The sequence below is a fragment of the Condylostylus longicornis genome, unplaced genomic scaffold, assembly GCF_029603195.1.
Source record: "Condylostylus longicornis isolate FDR11 unplaced genomic scaffold, ASM2960319v2 ptg000046l, whole genome shotgun sequence".
In the NCBI taxonomy this organism is placed as follows: Eukaryota; Metazoa; Arthropoda; class Insecta; order Diptera; family Dolichopodidae; genus Condylostylus; species Condylostylus longicornis.
In genome coordinates this window covers 1,730,357-1,753,656 of record NW_026578015.1, presented here as the reverse complement: position 1 = coordinate 1,753,656, position 23,300 = coordinate 1,730,357, and the positions used below count along the sequence as shown (strand labels likewise).

At 25.6% G+C, this 23,300-nt stretch overlaps 1 protein-coding gene and 1 long non-coding RNA gene across 5 annotated transcripts in view; one reads left to right on the top strand and one right to left on the bottom strand.

Annotated features, from left to right (window-relative positions):
• LOC129610660 (homeobox protein 5-like) overlaps positions 1–23,300 on the bottom strand; it is a 212,377-nt gene that overhangs the window by 151,303 nt on the left and 37,774 nt on the right. The gene's annotated exons all lie outside the window — the stretch shown is intronic.
• On the top strand, positions 236–22,617 carry LOC129610663 (uncharacterized). Of its 2 annotated transcripts, none has more exons than XR_008697103.1 (4): positions 236–499; positions 8,652–8,754; positions 19,567–19,776; positions 22,185–22,617. It is a non-coding gene; the product is annotated as an uncharacterized LOC129610663 (long non-coding RNA). The 2 variants fall into 2 exon arrangements; XR_008697102.1 differs by having other exon boundaries at positions 19,567–19,887.

Below are 23,300 nucleotides of genomic sequence, written 5' to 3'. Positions count from 1 at the left end.
TTATTAATGTTGATAAGTGGAAGTAATAGAATATTCAAAAAGTTGAATTTAATTGTTAGTTTGAACGACTCCAGGTAGCGCTGCATATTTCGATTTTCAATATTGTGAATGATGTGAATTAAAAAAGTCAACGCTAGCAATGTCATGTTGTCATTTTCAGTTCCGTTAAACTTAAAAGTCAGGTGATTCAATCATATATTCTAATAAGCGAAAATTTCAAGGAATATGTGTGCATTAAAAAAACAAGCGCAAATCAAATTAAGAATAATCACATAAATGAAGTTATTAATAATAAAAAGGAAATCTGTACTTTGATTGGACTTCAAAAATTAAATAGTAAATAAGCGCAGTCGAGGAATAAACATCCCCATTAAGGAACTAGTTCTTAATACAGGACGACAAACTTTATTTTAAATATTGCAAGATGGAAGAGAGCAAACTGATTTTTAGTCTAACATTTTCTTGGAATGTGTTCTTCAGTTACTTCAAAGGAAAAATTGTAAGTTATCATTGATACAAGTCTTAACTAGTTCTGTACAGAAATTTGGGCTGAAAGCGGTTTGATATACGTGTAATTACAAATTGTAAGAATAATACAAACATTTAATTTGTACATTGCTTAAACTTAAACAATTTTTCAATTCTCAAGAAACAAGTAATTGAATGCGTTAAATTGCTATGTTGTTCATAAAACAGAAATTGTATTGCAAGCAAAATCTTTAACTTCCAACGGTCCAATACGATATAAAATGTTTCATAGTTCAGAGTTTCAAATATTTACTAAAAACCGAATATATAAAATAATTTTAACAAACTATTATTCTTGTATTAAAATACATATTTGTACATATAATATAGTTTTATATGGAAAACTTGTACGTAGGTACATACATATATATGTATGTATATTTAGATAATAATAATGAAAAAAAAAATTAGGACCTTAATCTTTGCATTTATGTTTCACAGCTTTTCTTTAAAAGAAAATTTTCATGTATAGAAAAAAGAAACTATTCATAAAAGATTTATAAAAATTGAATTTTTAATCCTTGAAAGTTGAAACTGTTATGAAACTGTTTTTCCTCCTGTTTTCCTTTTTTAATTTTTCTCCTTTTTTTGTTTTAGTATTATTGTTTTTGATAATAATCCTTTTTCTTTTATGCATTTACTCAGCATAATTTTTCTATTGTTTAAAGCTTTAAAGTTTTTTTTTATTAAAAATACTTTTCTAGCAAGTTATTTGGGTATCCTTGTTAGTTATAACTTAAAACAAAACACGCGGATTTCTTACAATTTTATACATTATTTTCTCAAAAAGGGTTTGTTCTTTAAATAAAAATATATACATTCATATAGGTAGATATATAAAAATTGTCATTGAATTTAATGGATTTTAGATCAAAAGATTTCTCTATATTTAATTCATTTAAATTATTTTATATTTAATTCATTAAAATTAAAGTTTTATATTAAAAGATCTTCTATGAAAATATAATTTAAATTTTCCTTGCCTGTAGTTCGTCGGTTAACTGTGCTTCTTAGATGAATTATAGTTGTAGGTCAACTTACTTTCGTACAAAACTTGTCAAAATACAACATTTCAGTATATGCGGATGGTATAAATTAAAAAAAAACCTAAAAAAGAATTATTAAACATGAACTTCTAATCAAAAAAGGAACACTTTATACAAAAAATTTGGATAGAAAGATTTCAAGAACAAATTCGTAAAATTTTGAAAAAGTTTTGAAGAATTTATTTTGCTCCATATTATTTTAAATTTAAATTGAACAAAATAGATGGCAATTTCCCTAGAGTCCATAATTTAATTTTATTTTCATTAACCGCATACTTATGTACTTAATTTTTAAAAGTTTTCTTATGATTCTATTCAATATGTTTATTTAACCACAAGTCTGGTACTAAAATATTGTAACCCAAGTTTATATACATGAAAAATTTTTTTATAAATTTCGTGGATAACATTTCATCTTCAATTTTTCATTCTAGCAAATTGACAGAAATTTGTAATAAATTAAAGAAAGGTTTAACCAACGACACACTTAATAAATATGACCATTTTTTTTCTGAATTTTGTCTGTTGCTGTTCCCAGATTATTATTATTGGACGTCATCATTTCAACAAATTTCATTATGACTCTTATGATTATTTCATTTTCCTTCAGTTTTAAACTGAAAACAATATTGAAAGTTTTTTAATGTAACAGCCTTAAGGACAACAAAAATTTCACTTAATTTTAGAAAATGTAAAATTTCCTTAAAGTTTTTTAAAATTATGTTAGAATATTTTTTTTTTTTCAATTATTTGTGTTTTGTTTTGTGTTAAACAAAAAATTTTTAATTTTGATTTACAATTTTTCTTTTATTTTTTGAAACTCTTGTTAAAAATATTTAACAATTAACAATAATTATTCTTAAGGGTATAAAAATGTGAGATATATTTGACCTAAAAAAATATATACATATATTTTTTTTGTTTGATTCTAGTTTAAAAATAAATTTCGGAAATTACTTAGACACCATTAAGATATTGTTGAATTTATGGAAAAGTTGGACAAAGAATTAAATTAAATTTCTCGGTGCTCTCAAATTAAATTGTTGTCTTTTCACAATAAAAAAATTTCAGACGACAACTATAGAAACAGGGCAAAACTAACAGGATGACTCTTGAAAGTTTCCATAATTTTTTTTAGTCTTTCAGGGTTTTAGAAGATTTTTCTGTAAATAAATAGAAAAAAAAATTTGAATTTTGTTTGTGTCATTCTAGTTTTCAAGAGTTTTTTTTTCGTATTTTCTGAAATAATTCCTGGAAAATTGAAGTTTCTTTTAAAAAACTCTGATGGCCCTCTCAATTTATTTATGATTCAGTTCTGTTCTTGTTTTTGTAATAGTTTTTATATTTAATTATTCTTTTCTACACAGAATATTGTTTATGGTCATTTTCTCGTTTCTGTTTTAATTGAAATTTTCCATTTTTAGGTTTCAGTCAGACAAATTAATTAAATTTTTGTACTTTTGCTACTCTAATAATTTTCATAAATTTTAGGATATTATTTCTATATAGACCATCAATTGTTAATCGGAAATTCATTTTAATTACGACTTGTTTTTTTTTTTGGAATAAAAAATTAACAAAATGAGAAGGAAAACAGACCTTAATTATTATAAAATTTTATTATAAAACGAATTTGAAAATCGTATTATATAAAATTCTCTATATTTTGAATAATAAATCTCCCATGAGACAAATGTACCACAAAATTTAAATGACAATTTTTAAAGGGCAATTCATCTTTTGAAAGTTTTTATTTTTAGATTTTCATTTCTATTTCTATCCTTATCCTAGTTCCGTTCCCGTTGTAAATTCTTAATTTTTCTTATGGGAATTATTTTTTTGATCCTTTTGATCCTGATGCAATGGGAAAAACACATGGATTGAATACCCCAGGTGGTAAGCCAATCAGATTGGTAAATCCACCCTCTAATGAGGTCGGTCTCACGGATTCTGGGGGAGACCAACTATTGCTGAATCAACAATCAACGTTTACTTCAATTGCCAGTTTCTCCGGAAGTAATAAGACTCCAAGAACTCCACCAAAAGTCATAAGAACTCCACCAAATGTCGGTGAACAGAATCAAGAAACTGTGCTGCTGCGTAAAAAGCTCGAAGATTTAGAATCAATCATAAAGATGTTGCGTAACGAAAACAAAGAGTTAAAAATGGAAATCATGGCTTTAAAATCAGCCCAACTTGCAAAAAACAACACTCACCGTGCAAGGAATGACTCATCGGATTCAAGTAGTGATCTAACAGGGTTTGAAACAGATGGAAATCAATATACTATGAATACAAGGAAAGCTAAAAAAAGAAAAGCCAAAAACTCTCCAGAACTCAACAAAGATGTACCAACCATTGTTAAGGAAAGTCCTATAATTGTTTCAGGAAATGGTAGTACTAGTAGAAATGAAAATGATAAAAACCACGGGGGTAATACTAATAAAGTCCAAACTAATAATGGAGCTAGTATTACTAGCAGTGAAAGGGATGATCTCCAGCAAATTAGGGAAAGGAAGCCACCTCCTATAAACCTTGTTGGGATCGAAGATTATAATAAAGTTAAAATGTTGCTAGATTCGAATATAAAAAACTATAAAATTACTTCACTAAACCAAAACGTGTGGAAAGTTAACCCAGACACCCCTGAATCCTATAGGCTACTGGTCAAAAAACTTGAAAGTGAAAAGATCGAGTGGTTTACTTACGAGGATAAAAATGAGAGACCGTTTAGAGTTATGGCCAGGGGTCTCCATTGGAGTTGTGATAGAAATGAAATCATTGAGGATATCACCAGTCAAGGTCTTAAGATTGTAGACGCTGTAAATATAATTAAAAACGAAAGAGTTGTCGATGAAAGGGGAGAACTTATTCTACAGAAAAAGAAATTGCCTCTTTTCATGCTGACTTTTGATAGAAGTGAAAATATAACAAAAATTTACGAAATAAGATCAATACTAAATCTTATAGTTAAAATTGAACCTGTTAAGAAAACAAGTAAGGCTATAGTTCAGTGTAAGCGATGCCAGGGATTCAATCATTCGGGTAACTTCTGCAAAAAGGATCCAAAATGCGTCAAATGTGGTAACAGCCATCTCTCTAACAACTGCCCACGCAAAAGAGATGTTCCTGCGTCATGCGCCAACTGTGGAGGCAGCCATCCAGCAAACTATAGGGGCTGTAAAATAGCCAAAGACCTACAGAAAAGGAGAGACCTAGCTTCTAGATCAAGGAATCTTCCAAGTGCAAATAGTCTTCCACAAGCTCATACCAGTAATTCTAATAAAAACTCTAACATAAATAATAATGTTAACAAGATTAATCAAGTCATCAATTCTAATCTAAAAGATAAGCGAACTTATGCTCAGGCTGCGAGCACATATCAAAGATATGATACATCCAACATTGAAAACACTCTAATCCTGATCCTCAACAAACTAGACGAACAGAAAAAATCTGAAATAAATATTTATAATAGAATTAGCTCGATAGAAAATAAATTAAACTCTAGAATTAATAAGAAATGACGAAATCAATCAGAATTATGACATGGAATGCTAATGGCCTTTTACACCACATTCACGAACTTGAAATATTTTTACATGACGAAAAAATTGATGTAGGCTTAATATCTGAGACGCACTTTACAAAGGAAAGCTACTTAAATATAAGAGGATTTACGTGTTACCACACCCAGCATCCGGAAAATAAGGCCAAGGGAGGCACTGCAATAATTATTAAGAATAATATTAGTCACTACGAGGTACCTAAAATTGAAGAAAATCACATGCAAGTCTCATCGGTTGCAATAATGTTTAAAAATAAAGAATTCATAGTGTCAGCTATCTACTGTCCTCCTAAATTCAATCTGAAGGTTGAAGACTATAAATGGCTCTTCAGTAAGCTGGGAGCAAACTTTATAATGGGCGGAGATTTAAATGCCAAAAACACAGCATGGGGCTCGAGAGTTAATTCGCCTAAAGGCAAAGCTCTTTACGAAGCGGCGACTACAATGAACTGCGATTTTCACTCATCTGGTAAACCTACGTATTGGCCTGCAGATCAGAATAGAACCCCAGACCTAATAGATTTCTTTATCTCCAGAGGGATTTCTGGGAACTACATGCATGTTAAAGAAAATCTTGACTTAAGCTCAGATCATACTGCTGTGATACTTACCATAAGCGAATCCGTAATTACTAAACAAGAACCACCTAAGCTATGTAATAAATCAACTAATTGGAACAATGTCAGAAATGAGTTACAAGCCAACATCGAATTAAATACTCCTCTGAGAAATGCTCAACAATTAGAAATCGAAGCAAACAAGTTGGTTACTGACATTCAAAATTCTGTCTGGAATAACACTAATCCTCGCATGATAACCAATAGCAATAATAATTTTATATATCCACTAGAAGTAAGGAAACTAATAAAAGAAAAAAGAAAAGCTAGGAAAAGATGGCAGATTACCAGAGCTCCAGTTGATAAAACGAATTTCAATCGCATGTGCAATAAATTGAAAAAGCTTTTAAAACAAATTAAAAATGAAACAGTTGCAAATACATTAAGTAAACTATCTGTAGATAACAAGAACGATTACTCTCTCTGGAAAACAGTCAAGAGTACAAATAAACCAATAAGTCAAGCTCCACCGATAAGGAAATCTGATAACTCATGGGCTATAACCGATATGGACAAAGCTAGCTGCTTTGCTGAGTACCTAGAGAATATTTTCAAGCCTCTTCCCAGGCAGACTTTCTTGGAAAACGCAAACCAAGTTGCTAATTCCAATCACATGACCATTAGGAAAATAACTTTATCTGAAATTCGTAACGAGATCAAGAAAACCAATAACAAGAAGGCTCCAGGGTATGACCTTATCACCGCAAAAATATTAAAAGAACTACCAACTATTGCTGTTAAGAAAATGCTATTCCTGTTCAATGCGGTAATTCGCTTAAAATATTTTCCGGAAATATGGAAAGTTGCAGAAATTATGATGATTCCTAAACCAGGGAAGCCACCTACCGATCTGAAGTCCTATAGACCGATTTCACTCCTGCCAATTATATCCAAGCTGTTGGAAAAAATGCTGTTGGCTCGCATTATGCCGATTATTCAAGAAAGAAACTTAATACCAGCCCACCAGTTTGGATTTAGAACGAGTCACTCTACAATTGATCAAGTTCACAGGATTACTAATGTCATAGAAAAAGCGTTGGAAAATAAGGAAATTTGCTCAGCAGTATTCCTAGATGTGGCGCAGGCCTTTGATAAGGTGTGGCATAAAGGTTTAATATGCAAATTGAATAAGGTACTGCCGAACGAAATGTGTGTGATTCTAGAATCCTATCTTACCGGTAGAACTTTTAGAGTTAAGCACAATAACGAATATTCAGATATTAGAAACATTGAGGCTGGGGTCCCACAAGGTAGTGTGCTGGGTCCTGTGCTATACCTCCTCTTCACAAGAGACATCCCAGAAATAAGTTCAACAATGACAGCCACTTTCGCAGACGACACGGCAATCTTAGCTACGGGAAAGACAATTGAGGAATGTTCAAACAAGCTACAAGTAAACTTAAATTTAGTCAACTCTTGGATGAAAAAATGGCGTATTAAAATTAACGAATCTAAATCCGTTAACGTAAATTTTACAAACAGAACCATTAACCCTGTTAGTATCATGCTTAATGATGAGGCAGTGCCATACGCTAATGAAGCAAAGTATTTAGGAATGACCCTAGATGCTAAATTACGCTGGAAAACCCACGTAAAGAAAAAGAAGGAGGAAATAAATTTGAAACTAAGAAAATTTAACTGGTTAATCGGAAAGAAATCTGAGCTCAACTTACATAATAAGCTCTTAATATATAATCAAATTATTAAACCAATTTGGACTTATGGTATCCAACTTTGGGGATGTACTAAGAAAAGCAATTACCAAATTATACAGACAATCCAGAACAAGGTGCTTCGATGTATTGTAGATGCTCCTTGGTATGTCAGAAACTCCACTATTCACAGAGACTTAAAAATCAACACAGTTGAACAAGAAATAAGGAAATATGCAATTAACCACAACGAAAGAATAACGCAACACGAAAACATAGAAATGAGGAAAATAATTGAAGATGAAGATAGTAGTGCAACACGTCGCTTAAAAAGAAGAAGACCTTTAGATCTTGCAGCCATAATATAATTATAAAATCCGGGGTTACCGTCGTTGGACGCTCTCCCACTCTCTCTACACGTGAAAAATAAATTGCTAGATAGGTTTAATTAACTTAGTTGCGATATATTAAAAGAGAAATATTTTCCATAATTTTTTTTTTCCAGATCTATATGTAAATTTTTATATCCTTAATTTTTACTTGAGAAAAACTTTAATGATTCAAATCATTAAAACTAAAATGACTTTAATAATGGTTTGGTAATTTTTTTTGAATTTTGGAAGAAAGAGAGGAAAGTTTCCAGAACTTTCTTAAATTCTTTCCTATTAATTTTTTAAGTAAAATATTTATACCTTTTATTGTTTTTTTTTAAATTTTGTAGAAAACGTAATTTAAGTGGATCTAGAACAAAATTTTGGCATTATATAAAGGAAATCATTAAACGATAAAAACTTAAAGCACGTGCCACTTCTTGTTATACAGAGTGAGTCAGAAAGGTGTGCAACAATACATTGTACATTTATATAACAGCTTACAGAAATACAAATGCGTAAAACTTTTGTTTTCGAGTGAGTGCCAAAACCTAATGGTTTCCGAAACAAAGGGATTTTAAGAAAATTTAGCAGAAGTTCTATTTGCCTCAGTTTTTTTTAAAATCCATTCCATGATTTATATAGAGAGAATAGCATGATTTTGAAATTGTCTTCATATCACTTTCGGCCTTAAGTTTGGCTTCATGACAAGCCAAACATTTTGGAAAAATTCCAAAATGTTTTCATGAAGTAGTTTTGTTTTTGTTGATACACACATATCTACATATAATTGTGATTTATTTATATTTTAGTAGAAATTTTTCTGATACATTTTTTACCTTTTTAGATTATTTTTATGATGTCATCAGCCATGGATTTAACAGAAGGATTCGAGCTAGGTGGATCCTTCCAACATATTCAACAACATGATCGGAGTTAGGGAGGTCAAGTGCCCCATAAATTCTCTGTAAGGTATATATATGGATATACAATTTCATTTTTGTAATGTTGTAGTTTCAGTTTTAATGTAACAAAAAAAATTTCTGATCTCCACCCTTCATATTTTTCAGTCATACACAACAGACTGAAAAATATAGCAGTTGCTTTTAATTAGGAATTCCATTTTGGCCCAATTTTACGAATTAAATGATTGCGTAAAGTATGTATTATAAAACAAAAAAATTAATTTGAACTCGCGAAATCATGGAGTATATTGCCCAAGTATTTGACAAAATAATAAAAAATTACGATAAACATTCATTTAAACTACATAATATAAAGAAATTTAAACAGTTCTCTGTAAAGAAAACAATTTCTTTACATTCCACATAATTAATTTTACATTGTTCCGCCCACCTTTTACTGGCACAATTATTCCGTTTTTACTTTTATTTTTTTTTTGTTCTGCCGATGTATTGATATTACTCTACTAAAAATATTCACAAAATCCATGCTTCTAAAAATACCCTACCCACACGATACAGTGCAGAGTACCGGATTTGTTTGTATTTTTATTGTTTAGTCCATTAGTAATTTATAGCTTGATCAACAATGTTAAGTATATAAGTAAAACAGGAACGAACAAGAACAAAAAAGCAAAATAACGATATTAAAGATTGCTATAAAAAAAATCCTTAAACGTTGTTTCATTCAATGTCACTCTATTTACATACGTATGTGTATATAATTGTATGTATATGCCGTTGTCAAATTCTAGATTAATACATTTACATAAATAAAATGAATATACAAAAGGCAAAAAAGTATCCTTAATGACAATTCTGTCAAAAAATAATGATAGCCTGACAAAATAAATTGAGAACTATAAAATGAATATGGATGTAGATAATATATACATACATATAAGAACTTAATAAAATTATTTTATATGTTATATTACATATAGTATACAGGGATTTAGAATTACAATGCAGAAGTAGAGTGTGTGTTTTAATTGAAACCCACATTGTATTCAGTCTGGTTCATTTTAAAACGCTTTCAATTATTTTCGCTCAACTCTCAAATTAATTATTTTTACTTCCTCCACATATTATTTTCTACAAATTATAGTTGTTTTTGATGAGACTGTTTCAAGAATCAAATATTTTTTATGAGGATTTGTTAAACAATCGTTTTGAGGATAAGTTCATTTAAGTGAGAATGAGAGTTATATTGACTGCTACATGTATGTAATGTAAGTTTTCAATAACTCAATTATTTATCACAAAAATAATAAAAGGAGAAAATCGTAAGAATAATAAAGAGAAATTTGAAAATTTGCATGCCATTATTGTCAATAACGATCGATTTTCGACAATTCGTTTAATATTTTTCTCTTCTGGTTCTCTTTCGTTTTTCTTTAATTTTTTTTTTTTTTTCTGTCAAATGTTTAACAAATTTTATAAAAAAAAACTTTTCTTATTCAATCATCTTTTTGTTGAGAAAATGAGAAAAATTATGCAACGAATATAAAAAGCGTACAAACAAAACAAAAATTATTTCTCTCTTTTATTTCGAAACAAAGATGAAAATCCTGTAAAACATCAGCATAATCAAAAAAAAAAAAACGAAATATGAAACTTGAAAAGAAAATCTTCCTTTTTAAGAAAGCCATGTAATTTTTACTTTTTTTTTTGACTCATAAAAAGCCAACAACCATTCTGTACTGCATAATAGTTAAAAATACAATTTTGAAAAATCTTTACAATATTTTCATGTACACATGCCCATTATGCGCTAATACATTTACGAATACAATAAGATTATATGCTTTTTTTTTATATTGCCGGAATTTATATTCTACATAACAGAGCAACCAAGCAAGCATTTTACATCACACACACGTGAACAACATTATGCATAATAGATAATAAAACAAAATATAATGTTGATAGTATTCTCTTCTCTTTTATTTTCTTTTTCATTTTTTGGCACATAACCATATTGACAAGGATATCCTGCTTAAAACTATACGTTTTTTTGTATTCAATACTATGGCAAAAAAAAGAAAATGCCGTCAAACAGTACATCAACACTATCCAACAAGAAATAATAACAAAATTGAAAAAACGAGAAAGAGAGAAACAAAAATGAAAATTAAATGCTATGCAGATTTTTCATTACTCCACAATTTCCTTCCGTTCTCACTGCTTTTCTGCTTTTGTACTATTTTTACAAGACTACCACACTTTCTTTTAGTCTCTTTAAAATTTTTAAAATTTAAGTGACAAAATGCTTCATAATGGGAAACTCTTTATGTTTGGATTGTTTGGTTTTTTTTTTGCACTTTCTGCAACAAGGACAGGATAAATACGTACACGTTCCCACGTTTTAAGATTATAAAAACACATACGTGAACAATATCAGCAATGAAAAGATTTATCTCAATACAAATATGACTTGATAATTTCCTTGGCAAAACATTTTTGAAAAGATGAAAAAATAAAAGTAAAAAGGTAGTAGTTCTATCATATATGTTTAAAATAATTAAAATGTGAAAGATATATTTTATCGTTCTTGCAACTTTAGTAAGGGCAAAGCAGTTCGTATTTTAAATTTCTTGTCAACGACTATGGAGCGAATAATTATGGTCTTTAATAATAATAGAGTATTTTTTTTAGCTTATAGTTTTCTTCTAAATGCAGGGTCATATAACATATGTACTAGCCATATGAAAAACTTGAAAAATATTTATCAAGAAAACCCAGTGGCAATTTAGGTTTTAAAAGCTCAAGACGAATTTTATGCAACTTTCTTAGACGAAAAGTAATTACAGGGCATAATGAGTACTGAAAAAGTAATTAATATATTTTAGGTATGTACATGTACACAAACTATGTTCAAAGGTGTGTTCTAAAATCAAATAATAAATTTGTATTACATTTCTAAATCTTTCTAATTTTAGAAAAATTTTATCCTTTCTTTATGAGTTCTGGTATTGAAAATAGCAAAAGAAAAATTTACGGAGTTTTCAATCGAAATTCGATATTAGTATTTTTTTTTTTTTTAGAATAATGACGTTAATTGTTCTATTTAAAATAAAATTTGCGATATCTATAAATAAAATTTTTATTTGGTATAAAATTGTGGTAGCAAATTAAGTGTTAGAAAAAATTTATTGTTAAACCATTCCGATGAATTGGTAATTTGCATGCAATAATTTTTATTAACGGAATTAGTTAGGTGGTGTAAAAAAATTTATTTGAATAATTTTATTGTAATTGTAAATATAGGTAAGGTAGGGTACATATTGAATTGGAATGCGCTTTCTTGCGATTTTATGAATTAATAGTGAAAGTTTTAAAGAAAATTGTGGAAAATGCTAAAAAATTTTTAAAGATTTTTGTTAATTTTTCCAAAAAAGATAGTCTAAACATTATTGCTTCTAAATAGCAATACAACAATTTCCATTTACGTGGGAAATTCTCTCCCACGTAAAATAATTTAAAATCGCTTCAAATTTGGAAATTTTTCAACTTGATTTCAAAATTTCAACAATATTTTCTGAAATTTATCCAAAACAATTGATTTATTTTGACTTCATGAATTCTTAAAATAATTTTAAATTATAAAATATTAAAAGTTCTTAAATATTAAAACAAAAAATCCTACATAATGTTCCCTGAATCCTCCTTTAGAATTAAATAAATTATACTTGGCTTTTAAATGTGCATTACGTAATCTCTTCAATATTTTACTTTAATAATGAAAAATTTTACAAAATAAACAAATTAAGTAATCAACATTGTGTTATAATAATAATGATATTAATAATAAATATGTACATACAATAATAATAATTACTATCATTATTATTGAACACATAAATTCTTTCTTCAAAATATTGTTGTTGTTGAAAATTCTTTAAAAGTATAATCTTTATAGTTAAACAATCCAAAATTTTAAAATGAATAATTATATACAATTGTTATGTAAATCCACAAATAATATAAGTACACAAGTATTTGTGTTCGAAATATTTTTGAAAACACAATTTTATGTCTTTAACTAGCTATTTTATATAAAATGAAAATTAGAGTTCATTAATTTTTGGTCGATTACAAGTCATTTAAAAAACAAACACTTATATACTTATAAATTTTTATTTGTAGCACATATAATACAGGATGAATCAGTAACCAGTGCCTTAATATCATCGTTTAGAGGGCATCAAAAATTAATAAAAATTTTTGTTCGGAACTAGGAGTCAATTAATCTCAATGGATCCCGAGATACAGGGATTTTAAAGAATTTTCATGAAATTTCTACTTACTCAAGTTTTTTTTCTTGCTTATGACTTCCTTTCCAAAAAAAGATAGAAGATTCAAACAAACAGTTTAGAATAGGACTTGCAAAGAGCTAAATTTGAAAGCAATGTGTTGCTTGATTTTGTATTTAAGGTGCTTTCAGATATATGAAGCATTCTAATTTTAGAAAAAATCAAACGGTAATATATATTTAAAGACACTGATTACTGAATCATTCTGTATAGATGAAATATAAGGATAACTTCATATTTGTGTATGTGTAAATAAATAGCATATTTATAAACTTTCCCAACTCTTTACCATTAAATAAATAAATTATTATTGTTTTATTGCTTTATTCTTATTGTGTGGAAGGAATATATAGTAAAAAAAAGAACCAAACAAAATTTTCTAATTTATTATCCTTTTTTTTTTATTATTAGAACTTTATTCTAGTTTATAAAATGAACAATTTTTTTTCTGTTATACTCTTATACGATGGTTTTATAATTTATTATATTATTAATACTTAAAATAAATCAAAAAAGAATAGTTATTTCTGTGGCTATATAAAAAGAAGAAGATTACTTTTTTTTTAAATTAATGAAAACCGTATTTTCTGTGTTTGGCATAATAATTCTTATATATTTTGAAAAATCAAGCTGCCTTAAATGGATTTCTATTTTATTTTTTTAAATATTTTAATGATAAAATATAAAAACTGATATAAACTCATAATTAATGTCTATTAATTTAAACTTAACTTTGATTTATTAACTTTAATTTATAGAAAAGGATAAGTAAAATTAAATGTTTAAGCAAATTTAATTAAAATTTTGACTAATTTAAAAGCAAATCACATTATTATTAAAAAAAAAAAAATAAATTTCAGAGCTAATTCAGTAAAAGTCTTGTAATATTATAAGATCTAATTTGAATTGATCGTATAGAATCAATTTCTATCAAGATCGTATCAAGATCGTATGATTTTAAATTTTTAAATATAAAATGAAAATATTAAATATAAAATGAATTTTTTCAGAAGATAATCAATTAAAAATATTAAATATATTGTTTTAATTTTAGGAATTACATGCAAATGATATTCCGTTTTTTGAAGTCAAATCAAAATATTAAAGAAAAAACAAAAGAATTCATCATAATTATTGACCAGAAATAAAGAAGAGCCATCTCTGAATGAATAAGATTTATTTCAATTATCAGAAAAAATCGAATGATAGTTAGGAGGTATCACAATTTTGCCGACAAAATTTGTTTTAAAGCAATTTAAGAAAGATACATCCCAGAATGTTGGAATGTCAAAATTTAGCACACTTAACAATACCTCTCTTTTTTCTTTAAAATTGAGCGCGATTAATTTTGAAATAGACAATACACTTATAGAATCAAAACCAAATTTTAATTTCTCCCCCTCAATTTTCTCTTTTCCAAATTCTAAAAAATTTTAAATTGATTACAAAATATTCTTAATTTACTAAAATTTCCAGCTCTTCCTGTGAATTTTAATGAAAAATTGTATTCAATCCGCTTCTTAATTACTTTATAACAGCTTAAAATCAATAATCGTCATATTTTTATAGCAAATTCATTTTTAAAAAAATCGAAATCATAACTAACATATTTTTAAATATAATCACAATATCATTTAAATCATTTGATTTATTTTTATGAAAAAGTAGCACTTTTTAGCTTTCTACTACTATTCTACCCCATTCCCTTTGAAATAATGTGATATCAAGATGACTTTTCAAATTTTTTTTTTTGTATACCTTAGTCTTACAACGAATATCCTTTTTCATGATATAATCAATTTATTTTCTTTCGAAAATTGCAAAATAACTGACACAAAATTATAACAAAACGCTCAAAGAAGGAAAAAAAAAAACCTATTATAAAATCTTTTATAGCTGACTAACTAAAAAATATAACAAATTATTTTCACCTTAAATTTTTGTGAATTTTAACATGATTATCAGATTTTTTTTCCCTAAAAATATACATTTGTCTTTTTTTTTGGAAACCCTTCAAAATTTTTTGTATATTTACACGTATAATTTATAGGTATGTGTAGTAAATATAACAGTGGTATTTTAAAATCATGTTAATACATTTGTGGTCAAAAAATTGAAAACAAATTTTAAAGTAATTGCAAACGTGTATTTGATATGAAAATCACACTACAAATTAGCTATTAAATAAGCAAAATATGATTCAAAACTTACCTTAGGACTTTTGATGGAAATTTATTTTGTTATTTAGCAAGAGAAAGACGTGACGTTACAAGTTAGCGTTTTAACAATAAGAGGCTTACGGTCAACCCTCCAAATTTGTTTCCCAAAATTTAACAAATATTCCAATAGTGGCATTTCCACGAGCACTTTCAGGTGGCAAAATTTGAATTTATGCTACTTGTTTTATTCCTTTTTGGCAATAATGCTTTCTTCATCAGACACATCCGTTAAAAGCCTTAAAGTATTTTTCCATTGCTACTTCTTAGCATATCTAAGATAAAATATCGAACTTTTGTAATGGTGGAAGCATCGAGTAATCAATTCCTTTCACATTAGTTCCAGTTAAAGTCGTTCAGGCTCGTCATTTTCATAAAAATTTCAATTTATGTACATTTTTATAAAAATGCTACTAAATTTACGTCATACAGTGTTACCATCAAAATTACTTTAACAAAAAGACCTTCATAATATATTTTGTCATAACTAGGAATGATATCTGATACATTATAAATTTTAATGTAATATTTTGGGTTTGTAGAGTTGATTAAATTTTTTTTTGTTGAAAAATTTGAAATTTAATACCGTTTTTTTTTTTTGTAAATCACTAAAATTTAATTTTTTATCTACCAAACATATAAACATTCTAATCAAAAAAATATCAGTTTTTTTAACCGTAGATGAGCGAATAATCGAAAGAGACATATTGCAAATTTAATTCTCCATTTGTAACGCCAATAAATAAATGTCAGAAACGTAGATGTGTATATATATATATTTTTGATTAACGTCAAATATTGAGTCAATTCAGCTATACCTGTCCATTCGTCTTTTCAGCCGTCTGTGAAAGTGATAATAATTCAAAAATGTATTCAGTCAAGTTGAAATTTTCAGAAATCATAAAGTATTTACAGCAGGATTATTAATAATTTGGATAGGATCACACTATCGGTTCTAGTAGCTCTTGTGAATTCTAAAACTATTGTAATTTATTTATAACTTGAAGACTACAAAAAAAAACAGTTCAATTAAAGGACCGCTATTTCTAAAAAATTCAGGTCATGGATAAATACATTCTTAAAATAGCTGCCATGTAATATCGATGAGATCTTTATCATATTCCACAGCAGGACTCAAATATTACACGGAAAATTTTTGTAACAGAGCAATTACTTTAAACAAAACATGAAGAGTGTTTGAAATATTAGCACTTTGTAAGCTTTTTATGTTATATACCTTTTTGGAAACATTTCAGAGTTGACACGATCAAATCTGTCTTTACTCATTTTTCATTTACTTTTAACCATGAAAAATTTTTCTTCAAGAAATTTAAGGAATTTTTAAAAAAAAATTCATTTTACAATAAAAATAGAATTTTTTTATTCCATCTTGTTGGCAATTTAAAAAGGTTCTTATCAATCTCATCACATATGGTGAATATTAAAATAATGAATTCTGACATATTGTTAAAAACTGATTTCCTGATGCGAATTTTGTTCAAAATCCAAATATGTATGTAAAAAAAAAAAAGACGAAATGATTGGAAAAGGATAAAATATCGTTATGTCGATAAATCTTATCAAAATAATTTGATTTTCAATCCTTTTTTCTCCTTGTTATTGCCTTCATTTTTTTTTATTTTATTTTAATAGCATTTTATAACAATGTTGTATAAAGTACATTGATTTATTCCAAAATCACTGAATAAATAATAAAAAAAAAATTATGAAAAAGGATAAAAATTCTAAAAAATTTTTTTTCTAAGTTTTTCTTTTGAATTATGTGCAAAAACGAGAAAAAGGATTAAAAAATTTTTCTCTTGAATTTCGTTAAAATTCATACAGATTGAAATTTTGGATTATGACAAAAGAAGTTGGAGGTTAATGAAAGACAAAATTTTTATTCTCAGAAAATGTTATTTTTTTTTTTTATTTTTTAAATGTTTTGCAATCCATACGAGGCCAATTAATATTTATTCATTTTTTTTTTATGAAATTAATGAATATTTTTTTTAGGTATTATATTAATGTTTTAGTATGGAGCACAATAAATTGCAATAGTTGAGTTTAAAAGCCTTGATTCTGACCAAAAATCTTAAATAACTTTTATTTTCCATTTAAGCAAAACAATTTATTAATGTCTTATAATCAAATAAAAACAGAAATTAAAGTTGGAAAATCGTAAGAAGAAATAGATTTTGATCAGCTTTCTTTAATGGCTACTTAAATAATAAATCCAGCAGAAAATATTAAAATTCAGAATTTTGTTCAAGATTATATCTTAATAAAGCAGTATTTTAATTTTTTAGGAGTAAATAACTAGAATTCCTTCATACCACCGTAGAAAAGATGAGTAACTGAAAATAACGAGCAAAAGGCAGAAATATTAAAAAAAAATCTCATCGAATCTGAAATATTTTGAATTGCTTAGATTAGGTTCGAGTAATTATAAGAAATGTTATGGATTTATTGTTAAAAAATTAAGTTTAAGATGAATAATGTAGAATTTAATTTGATTGATGCGCATAATTAACGTAAAATAAGTAAAAAACAAAACCTGAATACATTCACGAAATTTCGTTTAATATACATAATATGTTTAATATACATAGCTAACCTAAATTAATCAGTTTTTTCATATTGAAGTTAATTTATAAGACTACTTTTAATGTAAAATTTTAAAAATATATGTAAATTTATATTTAGTTGTTGAAAAAGTGACGGAATCAGCTACTCATTTTGAAAATCTTAAAGAGATAAAATTTGTGTTAGATTCTATTCCTTAATATTATAAAGATTACTTAATTTAATATAGAATTTATTAATGTTATAACAACCAAATCTTGTATTAATTTTAAATAATATTCATCATATTTTTAAGGTATGTTTAGAATAGGTAATATATTGAACTTAAAAGGTAAAATTTTCATATATAAAAAGGACATAAAATAAAATTTAAAGCACTATAAAAATTTTAATTAATTTTCTTTACATTTTTGTATACATATAGTGCTAAAATTTAAATAAATTGCTTTAGGCCCATATTAAATATCATTAAAAAAATATAGATAATAAATTATTATTAAATAAATTTACTTAGATATTGTATGTATATTGTATATTTAACAATTCATAAACCTTAAAATGCGTCTTATTTAATAAATAAGGTGTTTCTAAAATTTTTCAAAAAATATCATTATGAAAAAAAAGGTATACCTTTTTTGTATCTACCTAATTACTCTAATTTAAACATACACATTTAAATCCCAACTAATTTATTTTCAGGTTGATTTTAAAAGAAAAAAAATTATGTGACTAAATGTACGTATAAATATATTTTGTGAACCAAAAATTATAACATAAAACGGATAATAAGGATATTCATTCAAATTTTTTCGGTATCCACCTAAAATTCAATCACCTTCAATTCAATTATGCTTTTAAAAGCATAATAAGTTGCGTGTATTTTTGATTCGCTCTTTTAATTACTCCATTTTATGGAAAAAAAATTTTTTTTTAAATATTTTATGTATTCCAATATTCGTATATCGGTGTCCAGAAGATTATAATTCTATATCACAAATAAACAAATTAAGGTAGCTAGTTTTCAAAATTACAGGTTTCTTCTTAATTTTTGAAGTCACTTTGAGAAAAATTTTAGCTTTAAGAAGTTATTTTAACTATTATTTCTTGTATACCTAGAAGTTTTGTAAAATATAAAGTGTATGTACCAAAACATTAGTACTAAATCATAATTAGGCTACACAATTTAGGAACACTCACATGCAAATTTCATGTTAGGTCAAAAAAAAACAAGTTAATACATTTTCATCGAGTTGCGATTTTGAATTTAGTTTGGACATCTTGTACGCTTGAATATAAATAAATGAAAATTAATTATTCTTTTAAAATTTTATTTTTGAATTTGTGGAGAAAAAGGGATTTTATAACATTACAGTCATATTATAATAGGATTATAATAGGTAGGTAGTCGTTATACCTTCGGTAACAAAAGGAGCAAACAGTTAAAAACAAAAAAAAACAAAAAATAATAATAAAATTTAAAAGTAATAATATTTGTCCCACGAAATGGATCTAGTCACGGCACAATTATTAAAAAAATTTAAAAGTTATTGCAATGTAAATTATATATTAAAAAAAAAAGTAGGGTTTTATTGCACACATGAGCGTACCTTGTATATTTATATGTGTATGTAATCAAAATTTTAATTTAATATTTTATAATTTTATTTTAGAAAATTTTCTAATTTTTTTTTGCTCTCTTTTTAGGTAAATTTACAGACGAAAAAATTTATTATTTTCATGAAATTATTCTCAATATATGTGCAAGTGTATTTTGCAAAAAAAAAAAAATATAAATTAGTCAGGGTTGTACTAAAAATAGCTGTTGAAATGCAACAATATGAAAGGAAATTAGGATGAAGTTATGGATTTCCAAAATTAATTTCGTTTCCATGAACGGATTTTCTAAAAATAAAAGTAATTGAAATCAAATTTTCTTAGATTTATTACTAGAAGTTGTTAAATTAAGCACATAACGCTATGAATGACCGTTATTAGCTGGAGCGAAAACTAACCTTTATTTTTCAGGTATACTCCTATATTAAGAATATGCTGTGCTAATTTTAAAAATTTTAAAAATATTGAAGCACTCTAATACCAAAACTTTAAAATATATTTTTATTAAAGTTAGTTTACTTGTGAATAACCTGACATAGAAATGGGTTTTAAACTTATTGTGCCTCATTTTAAATATAGATCAACTCAGTTATTGTTTTATTACACAATTATTTCAGTATAAATGAAAATGTAATTTTCGCTAAATTGCTTTAATATTTTTATAATGAAAGTAAATTTCAAAACTTTTGCTAAAATCAACTACTATTTTTAAATTTTATTATGGAAATGAAACATAGAAATTAATTGTTGATCCAAATATTATACTAAAAACAATACTAGAACTGGACACAATACGTCTCCTGCTAAACTTTTATAAAAACAAAATAAAGCCTGTTACTTTTTTTTTGTTAAATTTTATTTTTCAAATAGGAAAAACAAAAGAATAATATTTTTTTATTTAAAAATTTCAACATTTTCATTTAAAAATATTTTAGGTAAATTGTTCTCGTTAATTTTTATTTAATTGTTAATGTGAACCGGAAAATATTTTACTTTTATAAATATTTCAAATATAAAAAAAAAAAAAAACAAATATACACAAAAAACATATAGAAGGTGGAAAATGTAAATGTGAATAAAAAAAAATAAATTGTTACAATGGAAATTTTTACATTGTAATTTTTAATCCTCTTAAAATTTGAACAAAACAAAAAAAATTAATTTTTAAAATTTCCGCAGGTATCAAATTGTAAATAAACTGTTTAAATTTTTATTTGAAATTTTAATTGAGTTGCAGTTATTTGAGGTGGACAAAAGTGCCTTTTATTTTTTTTTTTTTGAAAATGTTGAAATTTAAATAGAAATTAACTTGTTAATTAAAAATTAATTGTTTTGAAGACTAAACGGTTGAAAATTTTAAATACATGGATATTTTATGAAGTGTATAATAATAGCTTCATGATTTATAAATTATTTCACTTGATTTTTAGCACAAATCACTTGAAATGGCAAATTAAATATTTACTATATTTTTAAATCTCTTAAAGAATTGGAAGTAGTGTTCAATTTTCTCATTTAACTTTAATTTAACAGAAACAAATCAATGCACTCTGCATTTAATTAAACTTTTTTTATTAAAATTATTGAAAAACTTTATTTTAGTCGCAGAAATTAAATCAATCTAGTGTGTTATAGTTCAGGCAATAAAATATTTTAATGCTTATGTTAAGGTCAATTTCACCCTGAATGAACTTTTATAAATGTAATAACAAAATTAGTTAAAAATTAGTAAAATAAAATTTACTACAATTGATTTTGCATTTTTATTAATTTTTTTTTCTATAAATTTTAATAAAATCCTTCAGATTTATTTTGTAAAATTAAATAATTAATTATAGCATAATGTTAATTTGTTGAACTTGCAAATGTTATTTTATTATAACATGGAAGTTCCATAAGAGCGGTAATATTTTTTAATTATCGCCTTTATTTCAGCCATTTTTTAGGCTTTTGCGATACCATAAAATTTTAACTTGCAAGCTATAATAATTAGTTATAATGATAAGTTCTCTTTATTTAATTAAATTATGGAGGGACTCTGATGAATTTAAAATAGGCAAGAATATTCAAAATCAAATTTAATTTTTTAAATTCATTTCAATTCTTAAATCATAATTCTATAGTTAGAGTAAAAATTATTTGATTATTCTAGTGAATATTTCATAAATTATTAAATTTTTGAACTTTTCGCTAGAAATAACTTAATACAGTTTTTAATATTAATATGGGACAAATTTCTTAAAGCAATTTACCTAAAAATATTTTTATATAAAAGGACAATACAATTTTACATTCATGTATTATTTATGCTTCCACTGTATAAAATGTATATACATTTTTGCGATTTGACATATACTTATATACAATTGAATTAAATCAAAATATTATTTAAAAAATGTAATATAATATACTCACGTTCTCATATACTATATTTTATTACATAAATATATTTCATATAAACCGGTTTATGTGTAATATTATAAGATGCCTTCATATATTTATTTAACATAGTTTAAATAATTTCATTTCTAAATAATATATATATATATAAAAAAATGAATTAAAGACAATGTGCATTTGGAGCAAAAAAAAAAAACAAAAAAAAATTAAACCATTTCTTTTAAAACAAAATAAAATTTTCTTTCTCTAATTATTTATTCAAGTCATGTTTTACTTATTCTGAAAATTTTTTTCTTATATATTTTTAGCTATCTACAAAATATAAAATAAATGCTGAAGAAAAAAACAGGACTCTCTCCTACAGTTCTACCTAAGGGCAAAGTGTAAGAAGGATAAAGGTAAAAAAAGAAAATAAAACAAAAACACATTAAATATATAAAACAACTAATTTTTATAATGACATAAAATACATAATACGAGTAGGTTGAGAGGGATTTCAAACTTATTATATAGAAGAAAATTTAACATTGTATGTATATCAAATCGATTTTGAAGTATAGAACTACGGCGAGAACTGGATGGAGAGAGGGAACGCAAAACAACTTAATTTTTGAGAATATTTATTTAAGAATGTGATAGTTATTTTCTTTTTATCGTTATTTTCTCTATGACATTTTATTTGCTATCTTGTCAAAAACTTAAAATGTCTTTTTTTTTTTATTTCATTTCTCATAAAACTTTTTTTTTTATATATGGGAGCGTATTATATTAGAGCTGGAATATGATCATATTGTTTGTATAACAGCAGAAGTATACAATAAAATTTCACTTCAGAGAGGTGAAATTCATCACTTTTAACTTTTTAAATTTATACTATGTAGTATATGTATATGTATGTTTATTTGAAATTATTATTATATGTATATGAATATATGAGACATTTTTATGATACCTGAACCATGTTAATATTATATAAAATATTATAAAATAAATTTGCGAATTTTATTATGTATAATGAAAAAAATGATGTCATAACATAAATTTATTCATAGTTATTAAATGTTTTGTACAAATGTAATTTAGATATTGTGTGTGTTATTTTAAGCGTAATGTAATATAAATAAATATAGGTATGCGTGTCCATTTTATTATACAAACAAATTAGTATTAATAACAATGTAAATTAATAATTACGTTACGTTATTTTTACATTATTTAATATAAAAATTTAATATAAAATTTGGTTTTAAAAAGAATAATCATGTTCTATACAATCTTAAATTAATTGTTAGCAAAGCATATCTAAATGTTATAGAATTGTATACCCCTAAATTAAAATTAAATTGCTCGAATTATCTACTAGAATTAGATTATTTCTTTATAAAATCATGAAAAATCAGATAATGATTGAGAACCATTCATAA